At 55.2% G+C, this 6,129-nt stretch overlaps 1 pseudogene; it reads right to left on the reverse strand.

The window, feature by feature from the left end:
- Positions 1-3,265: 3,265 nt before the first annotated feature.
- The window catches only part of LOC123171303 (probable auxin efflux carrier component 9), a 22,125-nt pseudogene continuing 19,261 nt past the window's right edge, over positions 3,266-6,129 (reverse strand).

A 6,129-nucleotide genomic window follows, 5' to 3' on the forward strand; every position in this document is an offset into this window, starting at 1 on the left:
TTGAGCCTCCATAGGTGCTCTATCAGATCTTGCTGCAGTTGATGATGCAACTGTGGGTCTCGGATCTCCTGACGCATATTGAGGTAGGCAGTCCAGGTTGCCGGTAGCTGGTGATCAACTTGGGCAAGAGGACCCTGCCTGTGGTATGGTTCAGTGTCAAACACTGGCTCTTCCTGCTCGCTCTCAATGATCATGTTGTGCAAGATGACACAGCAGGTCATGATCTCCCACATTTGATCTTTCGACCAGGTCTGAGCGGGGTACCGGACAACAGCAAATCGAGATTGGAGCACACCAAATGCCCGCTCGACATCCTTCCTGCAAGCCTCCTGAATCTTCGCAAACCAGGCGTTCTTGCCTCCAGGCACAGGGTTTTTGATAGTCTTCACAAATGTCGACCATCTCGGATAGATGCCATCAGCTAGATAGTACCCCTTGTTGTAGTGCCGCCCATTGATCTCGAAGTTCACCGGAGGAGAATGACCTTCAACAAGCTTGGCAAAGACAGGAGAGCACTGCAGCACGTTGATGTCATTGTGAGTTCCTGGCATACCAAAGAAGGAGTGCCAAATCCAGAGGTCCTGTGTGGCCACCGCCTCAAGTACCACACTGCAACCGCCTTTGGCGCCTTTGTACATCCCCTGCCAAGCAAATGGGCAATTCTTCCATTTCCAATGCATGCAGTCGATGCTTCCAAGCATCCCAAGAAATCCTCTTGTTGCATTCTGTGCTAGGATCCGAGCAGTGTCTTCCGCATTGGGTGTTCTCAAGTATTGCGGTCCAAACACTGCCACCACTGCCCGACAGAACTTGTAGAAACACTCTATGCTGGTGGACTCGGCCATGCGCCCATAGTCGTCCTGTGAGTCACCGGGAGCTCCGTATGCAAGCATCCTCATCGCTGTCATGCATTTCTGGATGGAGGTGAATCCAAGTTTGCCGGTGCAATCCATCTTGCATTTGAAGTAGTTGTCGAACTCCCGGATGGAATTCACAATCCTGAGGAAAAGCTTTCTACTCATCCGATAACGACGCCGAAATGTTCTGTCGCCGTGAAGTGGAGCATCGGCGAAGTAGTCGGAGTAGAGCATGCAGTAGCCTTCGAGACGATGCCGGTTCTTTGCTTTCACCCGCCCCGGCACCGAGCCACCTCGCCGCGGCTTTTCATTGCTCGCCAGCAGCTGGGCGAGGGCGGCGAGCACCATGAGATGCTCTTCTTCCTGGACGTCGGCCTCGGCTTCCTCCTCCAGCAGGGCGGCGAGCACTTCCTCGTCATCCGAGTCCATCGCTGAGGCAGGCAAATCGCCGAACACCTTGCGCACGGTGGGCGTCCACCCGCCGCTAAACTGCCCCTCCGCGGCCGGAAACGGCGGCCGGAAACGCCCAGCTGGTGTCGGAGGGGCTGCCGCGGCGAACCTCTGCTATTTTTCCGGCGGGGAATGGCTATCTACCGGTGAAGGGCGGCGGGGCGGCGCCGGGATATACCTAGTGGCAGCCGAGAGCGCGGGGGGTGGGAGGCGAGTCGGGGAAGAAAATCTTGACTTTTCACCTAACGGCGTGGGCCAGCCGCGCTTTTCCCTTGCGCCGGAGCCCCCAAGCGCCCCCAGCGCGCCGGGCGGAAAAAAGGGCCGAACCGGCGCTTTTCGTCGTCCTGGGGGCGCGACTGGGCCGTTTTTTTGGCGCCGGCACCGAAAAAGTCGCCTGGGGGGCCTGTTGGGGGCGCGGCTGGAGATGCTCTAAGCATCGATACTGCTGAGTGCTGACCTAGGTGGTGCTATACTATGATAACGAGATACTCGAACACATCTTCAGCCACGTGAAAAGAAAACTAGCCCTCCCCTCGTCTCCCCTCCCGCGACGCTCCCGTGAGCGCCCGGGGGGGGGGATCCCTAGCGCCGCCGCGAGCAGCCCCCCTCCTCGCTCCTCCCTCCCCTCGCCGCCGCCTCGACGTACTGGTGGGCAAAGCCCGACCAGTGCTGGCGGCGGCGGGGCGCTCTCCTTCCCCCGCTCGATCTGGTGGGCGCGGGCCTCCGGGTCGGGCGGCGGCGCAGCGTTTGCTCGGGGCGCGGCGGCAGCAGCCAGCGGCGGACTCGCGGGCTGTGGGCGGCGATGTGAAGGGGCAGCAGCGGTGGTGGTGCGCGGTGGGTTCCAGCGGCGTCGGTCGGCGTCGGCGTGGCCGCGGCTGGTGGTGGTGGAGGCGCAGCGGCGGTGGTAGGTGGGCGTGTTTGTTGGGCTCCAGGCGTTCCGCCGGCTGGACGATGGCGGCAGTGCAGATGGGCTCCCCGGTGAGTATTCTTGGCGATTGGCGGTGGTCCGTGGGGATCCTCCTTGCCGGTGGTCGGATCTGCGTCGGTGGCTTTGCGCGGGTCTGCGTCGGCCCCTGCGGTGGGGCGGCACAGGGGTGTGTCCGGTGGGGAGGTTGGCTAGAGGGATGGGCGGCGCCGACGTGCTTGGGCCACCCGTCACTGGCACAAGGGTGTGCCGGTCCGGATGCGTCCGCTCCCCCACCTCCCCCTTTCCCCGTCCGTGTGCGGGTCGTCGCAGCTCCGACGACGTTCAAGGCGGGGCATATGCTACGGTTCGTCTGTCGGGGGAGTCCCTGTGGCTCAAAGTTGATCTCTTTGGATGGTCTTGGGGGTGTCTGGATGCTGGGCGGCAGCCCTGGCGGCGGGAGGCACGACGTTCGTGGGTAGAACTTGTGCCTCAGATGCGGGCGAGCGGCCATGGTCATGCGGGTGGGTGGTCGCTGGTGGTTGGCGGTGCTAGGATGCGTCGGAGGGGTGGGCGTGTCGGGGTACATCACTTGCCCAATCTTGTATTGGCCGACGGCGGCGGCGTCCGTGGACACCGTATCCATCATGAAGGCTCCGTCGCGGTGCCCTTACTCCTTCAAGTTGCTCCGGGTGAAAACTCGATCTTTGGGATCGGATGGTGGCGGCTATCAGTGGTCGCTCCCTTCTAGGAGGCACCATCTTGGAGTCCTTGTCCCGTCGTTTTCCGTCTCACCTCTCCTCGGAGGCTTGGAGGTCTCCGTTGGCTCCAAGCGGTTCATCCTCGCGCATGTGTAGTGGCTTGGTAGTCGTTGGGGTGGTGTGGCGGTGCTCGGCATCTTTGTATCTTGCCTTGGATGTGTGTGTCGTGTGTGGTGGTGGCGTGAGTTTGTATCGGGTTGCTTGTGGATCGTGCTTTATATATAAAGCGGGGCGAAAGCCTTTTTCGGTACTACGATAACGAACACATTTGTTAATTGGGATTTCGGAGGGAGTCACACCATCTCCATAAATTCAATCACTAACCTTGCACAAATACGTATGCTCACTAGAGAATCAGTACACAATGGCCAGTTATAATTTCGGCTTTGTAAGTACACTACTTTTTGTACACCCTAAAGATTTAACAAACATCACAATCGCCTTATTTAGTGATAGTAGACTAATCATATGCAGACAACATCATAATCTATTGTTGCATCCTTCTGGTCCACCATGTCACGCAATTAATCCATTTGATCTCTTCAAATGTGGTGTATGTCATGCCTTCTATGTACAACACATGGAGTTTCATGCTTTGGTTACATCGATATTGATACCTCGACCACAGCTCCAATAGAATGTAGTACACAATGGTGACAGGAAACGAGATAAATATCCGAGGATTACCCTAGAAAGCACAAAACCAAATGCAGTTGCTCAGATGAAAATCATATAAATGAGGAAAGGATATCCGGGGTAAAGAAACAAACCCAGTGCTCATGATATCTGCATGGACCTTGTACTCTTTAGCATACACAAATGAAATCACGGTCAAAGGGAGTGCCGCCTGTGTGCACGCGTGTGAGAAACCTTGGTTAGAAAACAGAATTTTGCTATATATTTCATGCACAAAAATTAAACAAGGATAAATATTTTGTGTGTACAACAACTATTCCCTTTTCTAGTCCAATACAATCCGTGTTATAACTGTCCAATGTCTTGATTGGCTATCATATCCGCTCCTTCTATCGTGTACTTAGACACTAACAAGTTTCAAGAAATATGGGTTCCAACAGACTACAACGGTGATCGGACGAAAATGTGGGTTCCAACAGATTGCAGTGGTGATCGGACGCTCTCTGAGTAGTCCAAATAGGATGCATTTTTTTCCATCTTTCCAGATAGTATGCATAAGAGCATCTTCGGTCGAGGTCCCCAAATCCTCCCCATATGTTCGCGTGGACAGCCCGAACAATAAAAGCCTCTTCAACGGAGACCCTGAAACTCCACCCATAAATGTTTGGACCGTCCGGCAGCCTCCAAACCCAGCCCATATGGGCCGTTCGGACACGCCCGCCACGACAACCCAAATTCTATATTGCCCACTGAAGCCCCACATGTAGTCACCCTTTCCTCTTCTCCCTCCGTCTTTCCTTTCTCTCGTTTCTCTCTTTCCGGCCCTCTCCCCCATTGCGTCTGACTCCACACAGGACTGCCATCGAAGCTCGCGCAAAGCCTACCGGTCTATGGGCCTTGAGCTGCTTCCACCTAGGCAGGCGGAGGAGAGCGGCCCTGGCGAGAGCACACCACACTCGCTCCTTCTCCCGGACGACACACACCCTTCCCGAACGAGGCCACTCGCGCAACTCAACACGATGATGTGGCGTACATGTGTCGTGTGAAAGGGCGCCCGTGTCGCGCAAGAGGAGTGCCGACCTCATCCATGATGTCATGCGGGAGGGAGCATGGGCCGTGGGCTCATCGACTACCCCACGGTGTCACGCTGGAGGGAGAGTTGGCCGCGTCCATAGCATTGCGTGCTCCGATCACGTGTTTGTTGCATGTGTGTGCCCCGGTCACGTGTTTGCTGCGTGTTGGCATGCTGTTGGAGGAGGGGCTTTGTTGCATGTGTTTGCCTGCTGCAGGAAGAGGCTCCTTCCCAGTCGTGTGCATTCTCTCCTCGGCGTGTGTGTGTGCCCTACTCATGTGCATGCTCTCCTCGGCATGTGTGCGTGCGTGGCCGCGCGTTCCCGCACGTGGGTGCATGTGTGTGCACATGCACGCTCTGGTGTGTCCTCTGCGTGCTAGGCTGCTGGTGTGCACAAAGTGTTATATGAAATACCTGAAATGGAGGGGGAAGGCAATTTTGGGTAGTGCCATCGTGTACTCGGACAAAAGGGGAAGAGGAGCGAACACACACGAAGCTGTCCAGAGTCCGAACGTATCCACAGATAAATGGAAGGCCAAATTTGGACAAGAGATTCTCTAAGCAAGTATATAAGCATTCTTTGTGTTAGTTCTGTTTAAAGTTGTGAGGTATGTCGACGGAGGAGGAAGAAGACTTTGGTTCTCTCAATGATTGGAATGTAATGGCCTTAGTCCTTTTCGTTAATATTGGCTCGGCAAGTTGGTACGGTGGTACATGACTTTAAGGAGGTTGATGGTGTTGCTTCATGTGAAAATTGTATGTTTAGCTTTCTATCTAGCACATCGGTGTTGACATGATGATCCTTACTGAAGGCATTATCCTAAGATGTGAAATGTCTAGGTCATATCTTCCACGTTGCATAAAGAAAATTGTCTTATTGTCTAGATATTAATAAACTCTATTTATCCAGGAAAATAGATGAAGAAAAACAGCATGACAGGGTGATGTCCTCACCTGTATAACGACAATGCGCAATAGGATACCCTGCATGCCAATGGCGAACGACGCGAGCAGCATCGCCATCGGGCCTATCAGAAACTTGAGGATCATTGAAACCGAAGCGATCACATAGCCGCATGGAATAAACCGTGGCTGTCGCGCCATAAATGTCCCTGAAATACGAATTTTTGTTAACAAAGGGTGGCCGGATGATAACACTGGTAGAAAAAGAGGCTTCCATACGCCCCCATTAGTCCCCAAAACAATCGAACCGCGCCAAAGGGGTCTTTAGTCGCGGTTCGGGAGAAGACCCGCGACCAACTATCTGGGCCCAGCGCGCTCGGTCGATAGCTGGCGGACGGGAGGGGCTTTAGTCCCGGTTGGCCTGGCCAACCGGGACTAAAGGTCTCCGAAGGCCTTTAGTCGCGGTTGGCCAGGCCAACCGGGACTAAAGGCCCATCCAGCTGGCGGACGGGAGGGGCTTTAGTCCCGGTTGGCCTGGCCAACCGC

This window comes from Triticum aestivum, chromosome 7D, assembly GCF_018294505.1.
Source record: "Triticum aestivum cultivar Chinese Spring chromosome 7D, IWGSC CS RefSeq v2.1, whole genome shotgun sequence".
NCBI classification, from domain to species: domain Eukaryota; kingdom Viridiplantae; phylum Streptophyta; class Magnoliopsida; order Poales; family Poaceae; genus Triticum; species Triticum aestivum.